Below are 20,175 nucleotides of genomic sequence, written 5' to 3' on the forward strand. Positions count from 1 at the left end.
ATAGCTGTCAAGCCATACGGTTTACCCGTGTTCTTGTACAGGGAAATGTAGTTTTTCACGGCCATACGGCCTACAGCCGTTTCAATACGGGCAAAAAAATATATGTATATTGTCTATTCATTTGTGGTTTTTTTTCCCATGTGATGTAGGATGTACATTGAGATTGTAAAGGGCACGGGATAACCAATAAGATCTGAATTGGTCTGTAATAAAGTAGGGCACTGATAAGGGGTTGACAGGTTTGGTAGCCCCAGAAAAGCAACATGTACGAGGAGGCAACGCCGACACGTAGTGAATAAATGTTATCCACCTACTTGTTGTGCTACCCTGTCAAACTAACCATTAAAAACGATTACTTTGCAACTTACAGGCTCCGGGGTCTGCCATGAAGTTAACGAAGCTAAGCCTGCTCCCAAATGGAACGTAAGAGGTCCACATTCGTGTGGCAAAATCCATATCGCCATCGTGCTTGACAAACACCGTCTTACGCGCGAGAAATGCGCACTTCGCCAAAGCGTGCAGACACGAAACTTCTGGCCCGTGAGTATAGGTGCACCTTGCACGACGTTGCTATACTATAGAAGATGCACACGTGTGGGTTTTAGTGGACTCTCTGGTGGTCGGGCGGGGGGGGGGAGTTGGACATCACGCGAGTAAAGACGTTCCCGGACAACAGTGAGGTTTGCTGTTCATCACAGCAGCCCCTCAAGCTGTAGCCTACGACACCGCTCTGATTGGTCATTCAAGGACTATCCGGGTCTCAGCTCTTGCTTGGCGCCTGCTGACATCTGACGAAACCGAGCGCAACCGTCAAAGCTGTTGTGGAAGTCTGAAGGGGAATGCGGCAGGAAAAACACTTTTTTTTAACAAACGTCTGATCGAAAGAAATGGGGGATGGCAGGGCCTACCAAGGCAGGCATTGCAATGGTAGCCAAAAAACGTGTTGCCCAAGAAGAAAAATACCGAAAGCCAGATGGATGGTTGGGACATTGCGATGGTAGAAGGAAATACGCGTTTCCAACGCGTAGTAGCATCGATGGCGTGAGGCATAATGACACCTGAATTTTTACAAGGCAATCTTAGGGGGCATTTGGCATCTTAGCAGAAATCATCTGAACCTGTCTCAATGCGCCATACCTTTCTTATATATTGTTTTAACTAAAACTCTACTGCATTGCAACTTACATAACTTAGGGCTATCCGAACTTGCACTTTCAGTTGGCCTTTAAGCTACGACGTAAGAGCCCGGTGCAAGTCAGAGTCTCTCTTGCAAGTCAGAAATGGGGAAATGTAGGGACAAATGAATCACAGAGCAAGGCTCACCATCATCGCCAGCATCGCAGCTGCAATATCTTATACGACGTGAGAATGCTGCTTTAAATGCAGTATAACATTCCAAATAAGTCCTGTAAGTAAAATCTAAATCGTCATTAAAATATATTTTTTTCTCTCTCTCTCGTTCTTGAGCTTTCACATTTCTTTAAACAGGTTTAAGCCCTCGGAATATTTGATCGACGCGCATATTTGTGACTTACGTTACAAAGAAATAACAAAGCTTGGTTTTACTCGTGTGGTAAAACAAAAAAATACGCTTGATTGAGTGGTATAAATTCAATACATTCCCATAACCCGCGCGTTACTCTACACGAACGGAACTGTAATGCTTTGCTAAATCAAAACCCCCTCTTTGTGCTCCTGCAAATAAAAAACTAAAAAAATGGGTTTTGCTTAATCTGAGGAAAATCGATCCTTTGCTTTGCTTTGTGTGTAATTTCAATCGAGTAAATTTTCATCTCTCGTTAGAAGACGACCTTTATTTTAAAGGGAGCTTTACAATCTGCAGAAAGTGCTCGCTTTATTAAACAAAACACGGTAGAAAGGCGTCGGATTTAGACAAAATGAAAGGCCTTAGCTGTCCCTGGGATTCCCTTACGTGCACCGATCGCCTAGAAAACAAAACCCACTCCACGCCACGTCACAGCAGATCCCTGGCTTCCACTCTTCTACCCTTGCTTGTGTGACAAAGATCTGTACTGCATAACATCTGTACAGTCGCAGGATGCCCATGGAATAGAGCCTACCGGCACATTGGGCCCTTCCTGCAGAAATAAATCAAATCTAATATGTTCAGGAGCAAAATGCCAATGTCGAGGTCTGCTGGCCACGATTAGCACGGTTGAACATACATAGGGAGGGTTTCAGAAGAGAGTTCGTGTTGTGTTTGGTATTCCTCCATTGAAGAAGCAAAGACTACAGTGATTTACTATATAGTCCGGAGTTTGTGTTGCATGACCAAAGTCATACTGTGACTTGTGTCTTGAATTTCCCATTCATGAAAGAGATATCCGCATCGGCCTGGTGATGTTCTGATGCGGTTGACGGTTACACCACCGGTGTCTTTGAGTAGGAACGTCAAAGCCAGGAGGCTGCAATGACGTTTGGGTCTCGAATGAGGTGTTTATTGTGGACGTGTAAACGAAACTATTTTAATTTAACCAAGTAAAGCCCACTGAGCTATATAGCTTTTGTTCAGAAGGAACCTGGCGACAAATTATTGCTCAGCGAACTAGTTTAATCATGTGGAAGTTTAAAGCATCCAAATACTCTAAATACAAGTTTCTAAATGTTGAGGGAAAACCCAGAGGACCCGAAAAAAAATCCATGTGACCACTGGGAGGACATTCAAACTCCAAATATACAGCAGCAGGTGTCAGGGTCGGGATCGAACCCACGACCTCCTGTATACCAGGCGAGGTAGTTAACATCTCCTAGCCACCGTGGCATCCTGCCACTGCTGCATATTAACGCGGTGCTCTAGAAGTTGAATTGGTGGATCGCGTGGGAGGAGGGAAGGGAATGGCAGTGAGATGCCAGCACAAACCAGTACAACAAGCAGATTGCCAACATAAATCTGACTGTATTCGTTAATTCTGTCGTCCACCAACGCCTTGCACTCAAGCTTACTTGATACAATCCACCTCTGAGGGATGGAGGGGGACGGCTTGTATAGTCAGGATCTCATTAATGAGCTCCTCTAGTAATTTCTTCCCAGTTCCGACATTGGGTACAACTCGAAAACACGCATCAGAGAGAGATAAAATCTGAGCGTATCCGTGTGTCAATTAAATTGGAGGTGGTGCTAATCTGCATTGTTGACCCTGAGCCCGTGGTGGAAATTCCACATTACCGGGTTGTCGATGGGGCAAACTGGCCCCGAACAAATGATGAACATGTGCAAAGGACTGTAGGATTTACCGGAAAGCCATCCCTCCCCGGTTGCCCCTGTGGGAAAAACAGATAGAAAAATAAAACCAAAGTAACACGTGAAATTATTCTATTTTGTTACGTCAAGCAACTAGGCATCCAAAACGAGTCGCACAGAAAAAATAGTGAATTTTAAAACATTAAAATGTGCATGAGCATTCATCTGTATGTTTTTGCCTATGACGTGCTCGGTTTTCATTTGAGAAAAATTGTTTGCCTGTTTTCTAAGCACCAATATAAACAGCAAGCATTAAATAATCACAATCATCAGCCACTTTTAATCCACTGCTGGATGCAGGCCTCTCCACTGTCACCATCTCCCATGGTCCCGTGATGCTATCATACAACCCGCTCCCACGTGTGAGCTGACCTCATCACTCCAGCTCTGCGGTGGTTGTCCCTTTCACTGTCATTCAATCATCAAGAACTCGCAGCATGATCCTCGGGGCAGCATTCAGAAAGCAAAATAAGCTTGGCAGGTGGAGAATTGGGGATTCCATCCCCAATATCACGTGGCCCCCCACCAGCACCCAGAAGGCAGTGGAATACCAAAACAAGTTAAAGGCTGGGGACACGCATCTCTAGCACAGGACTGGACTTTCTTGACCTAACTTAAAAGGGGTGAACACACTGGAACCCCTGTTTTTTGAGGGGCAAGTGGATTGGGAGCAGGGCACGGTGTGGCTGCCTCTAAAACTGGCCTTAACGTGAGTATCAAGGCCAAATTTATGGTATTCGGTGGCTACTGCCATGCCCTCAGTCCTAGGATTGGAATCCAGAAGAAAGTGGAAAAAAATGAACCACGGCGGAAAGTAAGCACGGCAAAGAAACGTGAAGAAGGGGCCATTATTGTGTGATGACTACAGAGACTTCTCTCTGGTAGTGCCCTTCTTGCCAGACGAAGGTGAAAGCAGGCCAGGTGTGGTGTTGGCCACCCACCCCCTTGTGTGCCGTGCCATCCTTCATAGGTTTTCGATAACAACACTTGCGCCAACAGTCTCTTAAAGGCTATACAGAACGATATCTGTGTCTTTTTTTGAGGACATGTAGGGTAAGTGTCCGACCCTGACTTTCGCTTCCATGGAATGCAGCGGAGTCCATTTTGAATTACCAATGCAGAATGTGACGATTGATTCACCACAGGTTCAGGATGGTGACCATGAAAAATCCTAAAGTAGAAATCCAAGACCTCCACAATGGCCTCTATATCTGCAAACCTCGCGCCTTCAGTTTTCAAGGCCTGCATCACTATCACTGAGGGTTCCTGTGGTGCTTGGGAGTCTCCCCAAAGTGAACTGGAGGTCTGACATAGTAATATGAGTGTACTCAGTTTGATGGTGTCCAGAAGCAATAGATCCTGGGTTGTGTGCTGCATTGCTTCCCAGCGTTGTACAGGTGTCCTCTAGTCGAGGGGGCACCTGGGTTATCAAGACGTCAGTGTCCCACCCAGTCTCAATCTTTGAAGAAGGTGGATTGGAGAGGCGGTGTTGGAGCTAACCATTCTCACCGCGATTATCTAACCCTGAAAAAGTTTTCCCGACCTCCAGGAGGGTTGGCCACTTCTAAAGTAAGCCGGGTGGGAGTAGCCTTGGGAGTAGCCTTGGTTCCTGCAAAGGGGAATGAAAATAAGGCGAGCCTGCAAGGCTGACTTTTCTATCCCTCTGCTCCTTGTCCTCCAGGCCCAGGCCCTCCTGGGTTGCTATGCCGAGAGAGTAGTTTGCCATTGAACGGGCGCTATGAAAGAAAGACCTTCAGTGAGTGGGCGGTACAGGGCTTTCTTTGTAACAGGGCCTACCTGGCCACCACTCAGGTGACCATAGTTCTGGCCTTCCAGTTGGCGGTGTTGATCTGGGCACCTCATGTAAAGGCAGAGGCCAGTTATGGATTTCGTTGAACGCTGTGTTGGCAGCAGCATTGTTAATCTTGCATTTCAGTTTGAGGGGTGCATTTCGTGCCAGCTTTCTTGCATACGCGACATAAACCCCAGCTCTGAGGGTAAGTGTAGCCGTGGAACATTCCTTGTGGGCCTCTTTGTCTGCAGTCCTATCGATGGGATCCAGCAGGGCTAGTGCAGGGGTTGTCCACAACAGTCCTCTTCTTCTTTCGCATGGCTGCTGACGTAGATGCAGAGCAACGATAACAATTTCACATTCAGGTGGTCATGAGGTATCCGCATCTGGCGTGGTTTACGCAGTGGATGTGATTTAGGGTGGACCATGAGCTTCGTGGAAGATCAAACCCAGGAGATCCTTTGCGTTGGCTTTTCGCAACCATGTAGTGTTTTTGGTTCTATTGGGTAAAGTCACGTAGGTGTGATTTTCACCTACGTGACTTTACCCAATAGAACCAAAGAGTATGGATCCTAGCAGTCACGAAAGCTTTAAATCTAGAAATGTAGTGTTTTGTTTGTGTAGTTCTTTTGAACTCCATTCAGCTGTATGGGCTTTCATTGGGGCAATGGCGCGCCGAGCGATGGAAGCATCCGCGAGGGGGCTGCCGCAGCAGGTCAACCATTCATGAGGGCGACTTTGGGCAGAGTGCTTCCCGGCGGCACACGACTGAAGCTTGTCGGGCCAAGGCACTGCAGCCATTGCCCTTGCTGGCCGAGTGCCGGGCCACTTGCTCAAGGCGCCATACCTCAAGGCGGCTTGGCACGGGTCTGTCGATTTCGAACCCGTGAGGCCAAGGCAATGAGCACTTTCCCTGATTCCGTGATCGGGACTCGGGCGATGAAAGTGCGAGTCGTGTGGGTTGGTTCGTTCCTGCAGTGCCCTGCCATGTCTATGGCCGAGCGGGGGAGGCCAGGTCTCTCCTGCCGGCGCAATTCTGCTTGGGCCAGCATGGCAAAAGACCTTGGTGTGGTCTAATTGCTCCTAAGCTAACCTAACTGGGCCCAGTGCCTCTGGTCACTATGCCAAAAAATAAATAAACACTGTCTTTTGGCTGTCAAGGGTCATGTGATTGTGGGGGGGAGAGGAGGGGGGGGGGTAGAATTCTCACGTGTCAGGCTTCTTTGATTTCTGGACGCTGCTGCGAGGATCAAGGTTCAAGACTGTGAACTGAGGGCATGGCAGTGGCTGCCAAATGAATGACCGGGGTATATTCCCGGCCACACTTATAACACCGCTAGTGGGTACAGTCAAATGGGAACTGCTTCTGGGCACAACCACCTTCACCAACAAGTACTGACCAGCATGATGAAGTATGGTCAAACAACCTCCGTGACCGACAGAGCAATGGGAGGCCTTCATCCAGCAGTGGACTATCTCGGTAAACATCAAACTTTAGACCAACGTTGGCCCAATGTTTGCATGTTTACTGGGATAGGAGCTAAACATTATTCTCACACATTTATTGCAGAGTGCTTCAAAGTCAATGTAATTCTCAACGTCTCGTAAATGTACATTCTGTATGATCTACAACCAATTGAGACAAATGTGTATAAATACGAAATAAAAATAGCAGGACTTAATAAACAAAAGGAATGCATTATGTAAGTTCATGCTTTAAAATATGCAGTTGGTTTTCACCTTGACATTTCAATGTTAGCTTGTAATATAGACTGCGTCATTGTGCAACATAGCTTGACTTACCTCAAGGTTGTTCTGTGCCACGGTTCTAGTTTATTTACGTTCTCACAAAAGAAATATCTTGGGGGTGAACATGTGAATAATAATAAGAAATTAAACATACACGATGTTCTTTTCTTACCGGGAGGCCTGATAAATGAAGAGAAGCAGAAACACACGCATACACACAGCGAGATTGAGAGAGAGAGCGAGAAGGTGATTAATGAGAATGTAACAATACAGAGTATGGTTTCAATTATGTCATTCCATACAAGAGACATTACGGGGCGGGGGAGGTAAAATCACAGACAGTGCACAAGTAACACACGTAAAACCTTGCCACATTCATTACACTGACAAGGCAGTTTCCGAGTTAATAACCTTAAACTACAGCTCTCTTGTCAATCCACTGCCGGTTCAAGGCGTCCCCACGTGCCGTGTCGATCATGGGGGTTGCCTATGCGGGGTTGGTGAACCGTGCTTCACCATCCTGTTCACTTCAAACAAATAGCCACACTGACCCAGTGCGAGTTGGTGGGGAGGGCCCGAAGGCACGGTTCACCACACGCCAATTGCCGCTGATGCGAGCCGTAGCCAGGAATTGAACTCAGCTTGCCGGATTCATCAGGCAGCGTGTGAGCCGTTGCGCCACCACTCCCAACGCCGGTAACCCATATAACCAGAGCTGAAATGCGACGTAGCGTCGTGAAACTGACCTGCAGGCCCGTCTTCGGTTTAGAAAAAAAAAAGCAATAGTACAATCATCAGTGTGGGGATCTTGGGGAAGAGGGGGAGTGGTAACGCAGCAGTTAGCGCAACGTCCTGCGAGCCCAGTGACCCGAGATCGGTGGCTCACGTCAGTGGCGAGTGGCATCTGAATCGGTCCTGGCCTCTCCTTTCATCAACACACGCTGACCGGTGTGGTGAAGTATGGTCAAACAATCCCCGTTGATTGATACAGCGCGGGAAGGCCTCCGTCCAGCGTTGGAATTATAAAGTTCTGTGAATGTGTCTGGGTGGGGCTTGTTGGTGAATGCGAGTTGAGGTTTATGAATCGTCATTACTAGCTGGATGTTTTGAAGCAGGAGTGACATCTGTGCATGTATGTACGTTGAACTTCTTTCGCACCTTACGTAGCCAGCCGCGCTAATCGGTGGTGCGCGGGGGAGAAGGACAACAAAACTAACGGAAAACGCAGTTCTAAAGAAACAGAGTTTTCAATCTAGATTTTTCGCATTGGGATCCTAGGACGGAATGCCCATCATAAATTTGAGTTATTATTACAATTGCATAGCTCTCGTGGCTGTGTGGTACGATACGAGTCAGAAAGCTGGCCTTTAACAAAGCATTTACAAACAAGGCTCCTGGCACTTGAATACACATGCATGTGGAAGAGGCAAGGCATGTCTATGGCAAGAGAGGGTAAGATATTTGAAAGTTCGTAATGGAACCTTGGCAGGCAAGTGTTGTTGATGCGATCAGGAAGAGGAGGTTGCGATGGGAGGGACCACGCGTTAAGCGTGGAGGAGCGCAGGTTCCTGAGACGGCCATTGGGATGGTTCCCGGTGATCGATAGCGAAGAGAAAGACCTACAGCTGCATGGTGGCATAATCTAGGACTCGGCCTATGTACGTCATGCAAAAATGTTAGAGCAGTTCCTGTAGAACTGCCCTTTGACCCTCGGGCCTTCGGTCACCATCGAAATAAATTGGAGAAAATGTGACCGACCGACTGGCAGCAGTGAGAATGTGGAGGGCAAAACTGGAGGACCCGGAGAAGAACCACACGACTACGGGGGAGAGAGAGGAAACGTGGACTCCAAATATTCAGGCATCGTCAGGGTCGGGATCGAACCCATAACCTCCTGCGTACATCTCCCTCGACTGGCTGGAATTTAACCCTCAACTTTCTGCCTGTAAAATCAAATACTCAAACAGCATTGCCACCCATACACGGAACTTACGTGACACTTAAAGATCAGGATAACGTTTCTGAAATGCAAAATATCCACCGTAAAGCTAAAGAAGGTGATTAATGGAATTAGTGATCAGTCCAATTGACTTCAAAGAGAGAGAATCTCCCGACTTGATGAGGCTTCTTTGACAGAGTTATAAGGGAGCTGTAAAAAAAGGAAAGGCCAAATTAATCAGTGTCCTGTTATATGTCCAAACAAATTGGGACCAACACAAATATTTCAATATTTTTATTAAATAATGAAGTATTTTGAGTATTAATGTTATTGTTTACAGTTGAAAATGTTTTTTTACGCATAAAAGTATCCAAAAAGTACGAAAGTATTCACTTTGATATGTCCGTGACACAATATTATAATATTCTTGGTTCTTTCGGTAATGTCACGCAGAAGGGAAACAATAAAAAATAATAAAAATATAAAACAATAACATTCTCACGACGTTTCGACTGCAACACAAGAAGGAATCATCATCAGGTGTGAAAACCACAGCAAGAAAATTTGAAAAAAGATATTATTACAATATTATCAATTCATCAAGCTGGTGTTGTTCTCGAGGCACTCTGGTTTAAAAAAAAAAATTGGCCAAACATCACAAGCAGAACCTTCTTGAAAAAATATTACGACTCTGCAGCTTTTCCACATACCAATGTTAAGCGAAAAAAAAAGTCCCCGAAGCTTCTGCAATACGAGACAAAGCCACTGCAGCAAAATCTCAACAACGAGGAGCTCATTCACAAAAAAAATATTAACTCATCAATTCCCACTGTCACGGCCGGACAGGAACTACCACCCAAACCTGCTGGCGATGACAGAAAGGATTTTTTCCCGTTATTGGCGGTTCGGAGCGTTTCTCAAATAAAATCACGCGCAATTCCTTCTGACTGCAGACCTTAAATATAAATCTTTCTTATTTTTTTTTCCCCCACGTTTAAAAAAAAATATTTTTACGTAATTTTATTGACGTTCAGAAAAACATATCCAATCCTCCCGAGTGCAACACGGATCTCGTTCGTACGAAGCTGCGCCGCTCTGTGAGTCGGCGTGCGTGCGTGTCTGAAAGAGATCTCATCTCTGCGGCGGTGAATATTTGTTTTCAAGCCCAAAGGGACTTCTTTTTTGTATCGCTTTTTGCTGCTCAGTCATTGCCAATTTGACCGATGCTGCGCAGACTTCACTTAGCGCTGACATCCTGCCCTAAATAATGAAGACCAAAAAAAAATGCCCGTATTTGTCGACGTCTCAAAGGTGACAATGTTTTTTTTTCGTGTAGCCTTTCAAGAACCAGACACCTTTTGTTTACAATAATTGATTCATTTATCAGTGTTCGCAGGCAATATATCTTTTGGCAGTTAAGTATTAATTGCATTCCAACTGTTAATTTCTTCCTTTCCTCTGACCCAACATTACCATTTCACCTAACGCTCGTGAAGCTCCTTCATACAATATAATGCAGTTACTGCTATTAAATTAACTAATTAGGTTCGAATTTAATAACTATTATTTTTGGTTAATTTATATTTAAGTTGGTATTTTTTCATTTGTGAATTGTTATGTATGACTCAGGCACACACTGGGCCAACTCCTTGAACAAATTAAATCAAGGAAAGCAGTTCAATAGCCACACCAACGAGGCCTCGATTTAAGTTCCGAATTTTTTTTTTTATCGATCAGTTCCTGGAGAATCTCCCCGCACGTGGATCAAAGCGACAGGCATCATGCCGCACAACACGTGGTACAACCACAACTTGCACCGGATAGCTTTGCTATCCGGCACACTCCGACTCCATAGCCATGAACATTAACCCTGTGCTGGGCACCCAGACGACTTCATTCATTATTATCATACTATACGATATTATTTAATTAAAAGTTTGGCTGGCTGGCTGGCTGCCCGGCTGGATGCCTGGATGGTCATGCCTACAAAATGTGGCCCCTCCCTCACTGCTTGAGTCAGTGACCGCCAAGCATCTCTGAGCATTGACTGCACTTCGGGGTTTTTCCTGTGAACACTATCCATCCAATAGTTCGAAAAGGGATGTTAGACATCCGCGTTGGAGGTGGCAACGTCCGTGAAAAACGATTTTATTGAAAAAGTCGAAACAGTCCGACTATTGGATGAGTTGTGAAAAATGAAATACTTAGTGGGGAGATGCGCACGTCCTGTGCTTGGATCGGTTTGCCTTCTTTGGAAAACGGCAAGACAGACGATGGTGACAGACGCACCGTGGGGCAGCTGCGTTATGGGTTTCCTCCGTTCCCCTTCATTCCCAAAGTGCTGTAGAAGTGCAACAGGGAAGGGGACGAGGTGGGCCTAATTGCACCACATTATCCCTGGAGATTGTGGTTTTCAAATCTGCTGCCCATGATGACAGGGGAAGCCTGGCAGCTTCCACAGAGGACAGACCTCCTCAGAAGGGGGGGGGGAGGGGTCTCCTGGCATTGAGCTTAGTGGCCTGGGGCATGAGAGAGCTAGGTTCATGTGATGGGGTATAGTCACAGAGGCGTTGGACCACCTATCTAAGTCAAGGAGACCCTCCATGGGGAGGGTATATAACTCTCATTGGAAGAGGTTCTGGGGGCTGAACAAAGAAGAAAGATCCGAATCCGGTGTCATGCAGAGTAGCGTGCATGGCAAGGTTCCTCGCGGACGAATTCTGGGGACTCCTATCTTCAGCGGCAGTTAAAAGTCAGGGTATCAGCGATATCAGCTTTTCATAATGAGGTCAGGGGAGCCCCAATTGGCTCGGCCAAAATTGTGTCTTGGCTTGTCAGGGCAATGAGGCAGGAGAGGCTGCCCGTGAGGTCAGGAGTTCAGTAATTCATCACGCACAGTCAGCGAAGGACCGTTGCACCAAACGGGTGACCTGTTGTGACCACATTCTCATAATCTGCTCTCGCTGCCGTACACCGGCGTCTCCAGCGATTTGTTTGATCTACGGATCACGGGAGGGGGGGTGGGGCGACCACGGGCGTGGTGCCATTACTTTGAGGGTCGCACTCCACTTCGAATATCAGCAGCCAACTGGAGTAAGAATAATTTGTTGGAGGTCAGGAGTGGTACCGATGGGACTTACATCTTGTGCTGAACATTCTGTGTCGTTCCTCTTATTGAGCCTCTGGGGACCTGTCCAGAGAGGTTCCTAACAATGAAGACTGCGTTTTGGTGGCTATAACTTCGGCAAGAACGGTCGGTGAGCCATAGACTTTGGTGGCAGAACCACCGTTCCCGGTACTTTCGAAGGAAAGAGCGGTGTTGAGGACTTCGCCTCGATTGTTTGCAAAATCCTCTCGGATTTCCATATTAAGCGGGAGATCATTCTCCCAAATTGTCCTGCCCGTTTCATTCTAAATGTAGAGGCCAGGTTACATGAGGTTTAAGCTAAGGAGGACCCTTTCCTTCTACCACAAAAAAAGATCTAACGAGTGAAGGAAATCAAAACGAATCTTTAACAAATCTTCGTGCTGTACGGTCAGAACAAGAGTTATGAACCTGCCTCTAAGCTGAGGGTCGCTTGTTAGCCGACAGAATGCATCCAAGAGGCTTACCAAGCCAGAGAAGCTAGGCACGCGGGGGTGGTGGGGTGAGGGGAGATGTAACCCCCCAATTCGACGAGGGCAATGGCAGTGCCATGGGCCAGCAGGGCAAGGAATGGCTGCGTGGAGCTCCCGACAACACACTTATGAGGCAATGCAGGAGGTGATACCGCATTGGTGTCCCAGGAGGGCCACTTTGTGAGGGCAGTCCTCTTAGCGGCATTGACCCACGGGGGGGGGGGGGCGGGGGGGGCGAGCATGGAGAAGCCCAATATCCTTCCCGCCGCCGATCAGGCTCTGTTGCTGGCTCACAGGTACGGAGCGCAGTGATGTCAGTGACCGCCGTATGCGTCAGTGGGGCTCTAGGGGGCACGTTGGGCCCAGCTTTCGTGGGCGGTCACCGGCGGGCACTCTTCGTTACCCACCTTTGAGAAACGTGCGTTCGGAATATTTGGTTACTGTAAATGTCCACGTGATAAGCCACTTCGTTGGGCTATCATTTGTTGCCAGGTCGGCTCCTGAAAAAGAGCTACATAGCTCAGTGGGCCTTACCTGATAGAATAAAAAAAAGTATTTTTTAAAGTCAAATATCTCTTGGGATCACAATGTGTCTGCATAATAAGTCCTTCATAGAAAGTAAAAGATCAATATGGGAGGTTTATATGCGCAGCAATTGAGACTTATAAATATAAGTAATTGGAAAGTGGAGAAGGAGAGACCCCATCACATCATTGTGCAGTGGTCATTGTATGAGCGTAGGCGATTGTGTTGTTTAACTTAACTCAAACTAACTGCTCCTTTGTTACCTCGCTGATGAAAAACATTGAAATAAATCATCTAACTGCTCGAACGATTCCGTGGTTAAAAAAACTATTTTAATTTTAAGGAAATTCACAATCTTTGGTGAATACCTCATTTATCTCATCAACCCCTTCAAAATGAATGGCAATGCAGCGGTTTATTTTCTCTTGCATGGCACAGGACAGTGTTTGTGTAAGTTTGGGCAGCTGGAGAGAGACGGGTGGAGAGAGCTGAGGTCAGGACGGGAAGTGGGGGGGGTCGAGGCCGCGAATGACGGCAAAGATGAGAGACGTCGCAGGGCGCGCGGTGGCGGGGAGGGTGGCCGGTTTCAGCTGGGAGGGAAAACGATACCAAAAATTTGAGCAAAGTAAGGCCTCACCTGGGACACCAGCTCTTCCCTTCTTTCCACTCTTTCCTGGAGGACCTGGAGCAACAACAACAAAAAACAAAACGCCCATTACAGTATCAACAACAACAACAACAAAAAACGCCCATTACAGTATCAACAACAACAAAACCAAAACGCCCATTACAGTATCAACAAAAACCAAAACGCCCATTACAATATCAACAACAACAACAAAAACACATTTAGCTCTGGCTGTGTCGCCATTAAAAAAGAGCTTCTTAGTTTAACGGGCCTTACCCGAAATAAACTGACGGATTATTTTTCAGTAATAGCGAAACAAATCCCAATTGTTGTTTCCATGTCCAAACAAGCACGTTGGCTGTGCTCATCTCTGTAGGCAGCTCTGAGACATTGGTTGAAGTTCCACATTCATATGCCGTGGGCCAGTGCCTCCATCAACACCTGAGGTGGCCACTCCCAAATATTTCTTGGCAACCCTGCGATCCTCCACCCTGCCCCCCGTGCTTCATCCATGACGAGCTCATCTTCCACAGGGAAACATCGTAAAGCAACAGGGACGATTACTGTGATGGTAATAACAATGATTTGAAGCCACAGCCTTACAGTTGTAGGGTTAGGTTTAATTTTGGCACAGGTAAAATCCCCATCGAGCAATTAATGCTAATTTTCGATGGAAACCTGGTTACATTAACCTGGTTACTCTGAAAACAGAAACAACCAATGGTGGAATTCAACGTACCCATGGCACAGTACAGTCTTGCCAAAGGATGGATGCTTTTTACTCCCCACAGGGTGGTACTCACAATTGTTAGCATACTATCCTGTCTCAAGTCATGACAGTAACACATACCTACGATTAGCACGGTTGGCTACGTACGATGCGAACGAAGTTCAACATTCATACATACATACAAGACACTGTGCACTCATGTGGTATGATAATTACGAGGGTTTAGATTCATGGGGGAAATTAAAAGGTTGTTTTGTGGTCATGATGATGTCGATGATATTCGCCAGGGAAGTAAAAAATGACCTCACTGGAGTCTTGGTGAAAATAAAGACAGTGGACACTTGGTGCAGCGGCAACGGATCAGACGATAGCCGCGATCATCGATGAACAGGAGGAGGGAGTCATTGGGGCAGACAACCAGGGGGAAGGGAGCTCCAGGCAGTGAGGGCAGCAGAGGAGAAGAAGCGACTTCCCCATTAAGCAGAGAGTAGCTGCAGATACCAAGAGAAGGCCTCGGTTGATAAAGCGGAGGGTTTCACAACAAAACACGTGCTTGGAATGACGTGCACGTGGGAGGGTGCACAGAACGAGATGAGATGGATCAAAGAAGGGTCGCTCGTTTGCGTTAGAAAACCAATGCAGCGTTTGAAAACGCACGCCAAACTGCAGCCGGTCACGGTAAAAAAATTTTCATCGCCCACCGAGCTCCTAAAATATTTAAAAGAACAAACTTTCCTCCAAGAAACGTAGTGAATATTTTGTTCGAACAAAGAACAGAAGGCTCCCCGGGTCTTTATTGAAGTAATCAAACTACCATTTTTAGACGCCTTATTTCCGTCATCACTGGAAAAGGTAGAAAGTTTTATAATTACATTAATTCCATGGCCCTCGCCTTAACATCATAAGGCCTTGCCCAGGCATGGAGTATAATGAATGAATTGAACTGTATGAAAGCAGAGAGGGAGAGCGGAATGGAAATAATAATAATCACAACACACGGCATCACATGCCCCTTTAATGCACCCTTTTCGCCACAGTAATAGTGCATTACGTCAATTTACTCGAAGTGGCAGTGAAATTCAAGAAGGCGTCCTCTAACAGAGGGGAAAACTGTGGCCGAGGAGTCGGGAATGCATGCGGCAGAGCTACGAAATGAAGGCTGCATCGTGGACTGGCGGTGAGAGGCTGCCGTTTTTCATAGAGCGGGCAGCCTGCGTCACGCCAATAGAATGAGGAAAGATTTCCCTCGCTTTGAGCGGCTTCGACTCGTATGATATCTGCAAGCGGCTAACCTATTTCTACCCAAAATTCGCTTCCCTATGCGGTTTTTAATCCACTCTGCACGCGGCTATGCGGTGGGATGTGGTACTAGATTGAGTACTGTGTGTGTGTATACTGCGTGTACCCTGAGTGTGCTGTGTGTGCTACTCGGCAGGCAGATGTCCTCGTGCGGTTTTTGCTTTGTGCGCCCTTTTTTTGGAATGCATCTACTACTACCACATAGAGAAACGTGTACTACTTTCTGGGAAGTCAGCAATAATTAAAAAGAAAGACTCGCTTGGCTAATTGAAATATAGAAATGTCATCACGGTCTAGGGGCCACCAACAGAGTGGCACCCCGTTGTTACTTTGAGCAAGACGCGTGAAAATCCCCAATATAAATACTGGACATTGATTGGGTTAGAAATAAACCGTTAAAACATTTGCACAACGTCACAAAGAAGACTCGCAGTGGGGCCGAAGAACAGACGGTATGTTTGCGAAGGTCGGATATGTGAGCATCCATAGAAATGCACAGCTACACAATGCCCAAACACTACTGGGTTGTGGGTGGTTAATTGATCAGGGCGGAGATAAGCAACATTGTGCTGTGCGTACGACAATCTGTATCTGTGGGCTGCATGTGTGTTCACGTGAGCTCCGGATATTCTGCTCATAAAATCTTTGGAGGACATTCACAGCAAAAACTTGGCCCATGCACACAAGATTAGAGCGGTCGTATTCGGCAGTAGATCAACTGCGAATAGAGGGCATATCACCCTTCGCTAAGCTGCGAAGGGTCTTCCCCAAAGAAACCCACGGGCTCACGGGATTTTTTTGTTTGTTTTAGACTTGAACTAAAACAATAAGGGACATGAAAGACATTTAACAGATGTCGTCGAACACACGAGTCATTAAAGTGTCTCCCAACTCGCAATGCGCTTCAGAGCGGACGCTCGGTGATGATGTCAACCGTTATCCGGTGGTGAAAACTGCACCAACCTCATCGCCGGAGACTGCCTCTCCAAATGACCCCCCCCCCTCACCGCCCCCAGCCACAGCTGATGCCCAACAAAGTGGTCCTATGATTATCGCCGCTCAACCCGAGCTATAAATGCTCTGATACGTGCATTGTTTTTGTACCGTTCGCTCCTCTTGATGCTGTTGAGGCTAGGCCATGAAGAAGGTTGTCTCTGGTGTAGAGGACAATCCGTCTCAAGGACAATGCTGTGTTAGTATTATCAGAGCGTGTTTGTTTGCATGTTCACCACAAGTACCGTGTGGTTAATGCAGATTCCTTGCAAAAGGTACCTATTTGGTGTTTAAACATCTTAACACCTCCTGTTTTGTTGCCGGCAAGGGTACAAATCTATTGTTGTTTTTTTATACTTCGATACTATCAAACCTTGAAAAGCTCACAACTCTGATTGTGAGTTGACCTCTTGACCACATCACCATTCTGTAGGATATCACAGCGCGCAGATAGTTAGACTTTTTTTTACGTAAGACATCAGCGCTGTGTTGTTGCTGCACTGGGTAGCAATACTAAGCTAATTCGAGATAAACATTGCGAAGAGTGCTTGGGATATTTCCAGCTAAGCTCACTCAGCAGTCGTTCAGTTGCACCCCTTTGTAAATGTTTTTTGGGTTTGAACGTTATCAGTAGGAGTAGCGACGGAGCAATCTCGAGCTCTAAGCTCTCACGGATGCCCGTCCGGCGGGCTCTTATCTGCTCGAGCCGAGGCGTTTACAGCGAAGGCGGAGTTACATTTAACAGGCAGGGCATGCAGGGAGCTGACATGACTCTCTGTGCGAGGGCAACACTTTTGAAGTGTATGAGTCTTCGGTCTCAAGCAGAGACCATAGACTCACACAGAGACCCGTAGACTCACAGATACCCATAGAGTCACACAGAGACCTACAGACTCACACAGAGTCCCATAGACTCACATAGAGACCCATATACTCACACAGAGACCTATATACTCACACAGAGACCAATAGACTCATACAGAGATCCATAGACTCACACTGAGACCTATAGACTCACACAGAGACTGATAGACTCACACAGAGACCCATAGACTTAGGAGCCGTCCATAAATGACGTCACGCACCTGGGGGGGGGGGGGAGGTCAGACATTTGTGACGATGTGTGACGAGGGAGGGGGTTTGAGAAATGTGACGTCACATCAAAATGCGCAACTTTAAATAAATATAGACAGCACGTTCTACTTAATTAAATAGACTTTTTAAATAAATGTTTTCTCCTACAACATCAGAGTGCAGCGCCACATTAAATACGCACTACAATGACAATAGTTTAAAGTGATTTGAAGCATATTTTTTTTTGGGGGGGGGCAGAGCTTTGTGACGTCATATTTGAGGGGGGGGGTCTGACTTTTGGTGACGCCGTGTGACGATGGGGGGGGGGGGTCAAAAATCGTCCAAAATCGCGTGACGTCATTTATGGACGGCCCCTAGACTCACATAGAGACCCATATACTCACACAGAGACCCATAGACTCACATAGAGATCTATGTACTCATACAGATACCCATAGACTCACACAAAGACCCATAGACTCACACAAAGACCCATAGACTCACACAAAGACCCATAGACTAACACAGAGACCAATATACTCACACAGAGACCCATAGACTCACACAGAGACCAATAGACTCACACAGAGACTCAAAGACTTACTCAAAGACCCATAGACTTACACAAAGACCCATAGACTCACACAGAGACCCATACTCACACAGAGACCCATAGACTCACACAGAGACCAATAGACTCACACAAAGACCCATAGACTTACACAAAGACCCATAGACTCACACAAAGACCCATAGACTCACACAAAGACCCATAGACTCACACAAAGAGCAATATACTCACACAGAGACCCATAGACTCACACAGAGACCAATAGACTCACACAGATACCCATAGACTTACTCAAAGACCCATAGACTTACACAAAGACCCATAGACTCACACAGAGACCCATACTCACACAGAGACCCATAGACTCACACAGAGACCAATAGACTCACACAAAGACCCATAGACTTACACAAAGACCCATAGACTCACACAAAGACCCATAGACTCACACAAAGACCCATAGACTCACACAGAGACCCATAAACTCACACAGAGACCCATATACTCACACAGAGACCCATAGACTCACATAGAGACACATAGTTTGTTGTCCTTTGCCGCACCTCCGATTAACACGGTTGGCTACGTACGGTGTGAAAGAAGTTCACCATACTGTATACATTTAAACACCATTCTTAAACTCCGTAACGGTGTTGCAAATTTGGGCAGCGGTGCTGAACGCGTTAATACCGTGCTGCTGTTTTCACTTTGTAATTGCTGCTTGCTTGTTAACGTGTACTTGTTAACTTGTATTTGTTAACGTGTACTTGTTAACGTGTACTTGTTAACGTGTACTTGTTAACTTGTTCACCTGTACTTGTTAACTTGTACTTGTTAACTTGTACTTTTTAACTTGTACTTGTTAACGTTTACTTGTTAACTTGTTAACGTGTACTTGTTAACTTGTTAACGTGTACTTGTTAACGTGTACTTGTTAACGTGTACTTGTTAACTTGTTAACGTGTACTTGTTAACGTGCACTTGTTAACTTGTACTTGTTCACTTGTACTTGTTAACTTGTACTTGTTAACTTGTACTTGTTAACGTGTACTTGTTCACTTGTACATGTTAACGTGTACTTGTTCACTTGTACTTGTTAACGTGTACTTGTTAATGTGTACTTGTTAACGTGTACTTGTTAACTTGTGCTTGTTAACTTGTTAACGTGTACTTGTTAACTTGTTAACTTGTACTTGTTAACGTGTACTTGTTAACTTGTACTTGTTCACTTGTACTTGTTAACGTGTACTTGTTAACGTGTACTTGTTCACTTGTACTTGTTAACGTGTACTTGTTAACGTGTACTTGTTCACTTGTACTTGTTAACTTGTGCTTGTTAACGTGTACTTGTTAACTTGTTAACTTGTACTTGTTAACGTGTACTTGTTAACTTGTACTTGTTAACGTGTACTTGTTAACTTGTGCTTGTTAACTTGTTAACGTGTAATTGTTAACGTGTACTCGTTAACTTGTACTTGTTAACGTGTACTTGTTAACTTGTACTTGTTAACGTGTACTTGTTAACTTGTTAACGTGTACTTGTTCACTTGTACTTGTTAACGTGTACTTGTTCACTTGTACTTGTTAACGTGTCCTTGTTAACAGGGTGTTCCTTGATCGGTTGGGATCGCATGTAGTCCATTGGAAAATGCCTTTATAACAAGATAACATGATTCCAGAAGCCACCATACCAACACGTGTTCACAAATATGCCCCAATGCAATTTTAAAAAAGTTAAAATTAAAGCGTCTTCCGGGCTTAGATTCATGATCAAATCCATTGGTGGTTATAACCCAGTGGTGGAAATTCCATCTTTATATGGGGGGAGCAGTCTCCACAGGACAACCACTGTTGACATTCTGGTACTTATGTTATCATTCCCTGATGAATGATTCGCTGAGTGAATCCATTATGATGATACGGACTCGCAACATTGTGATTAGCCGACTGCTGCAACCGCAATGGAATCCGCCAAGACAAAGCATTTCACTTCAA

The 20,175-nt window shown here is 45.8% G+C and overlaps 1 protein-coding gene across 1 annotated transcript in view; it reads right to left on the bottom strand.

Annotated features, from left to right (window-relative positions):
- Window positions 1–5,549, bottom strand: part of LOC116945018 (uncharacterized) — an 87,586-nt gene extending 82,037 nt beyond the window's left edge. Inside the window, exon 1 of the mRNA XM_032959071.2 lies at window positions 3,256–5,549. The gene's annotated coding sequence lies outside the window, so the exon portion shown is untranslated. The remainder of the gene's footprint in view (window positions 1–3,255) is intronic.
- Between the last annotated feature and the right edge of the window lie 14,626 nt (window positions 5,550–20,175).

This window comes from Petromyzon marinus, chromosome 22 (genome assembly GCF_048934315.1).
Source record: "Petromyzon marinus isolate PM22_M1 ecotype Great Lakes invasive population chromosome 22, UKy_Petmar_22M1.pri1.0, whole genome shotgun sequence".
NCBI lineage: Eukaryota > Metazoa > Chordata > Hyperoartia > Petromyzontiformes > Petromyzontidae > Petromyzon > Petromyzon marinus.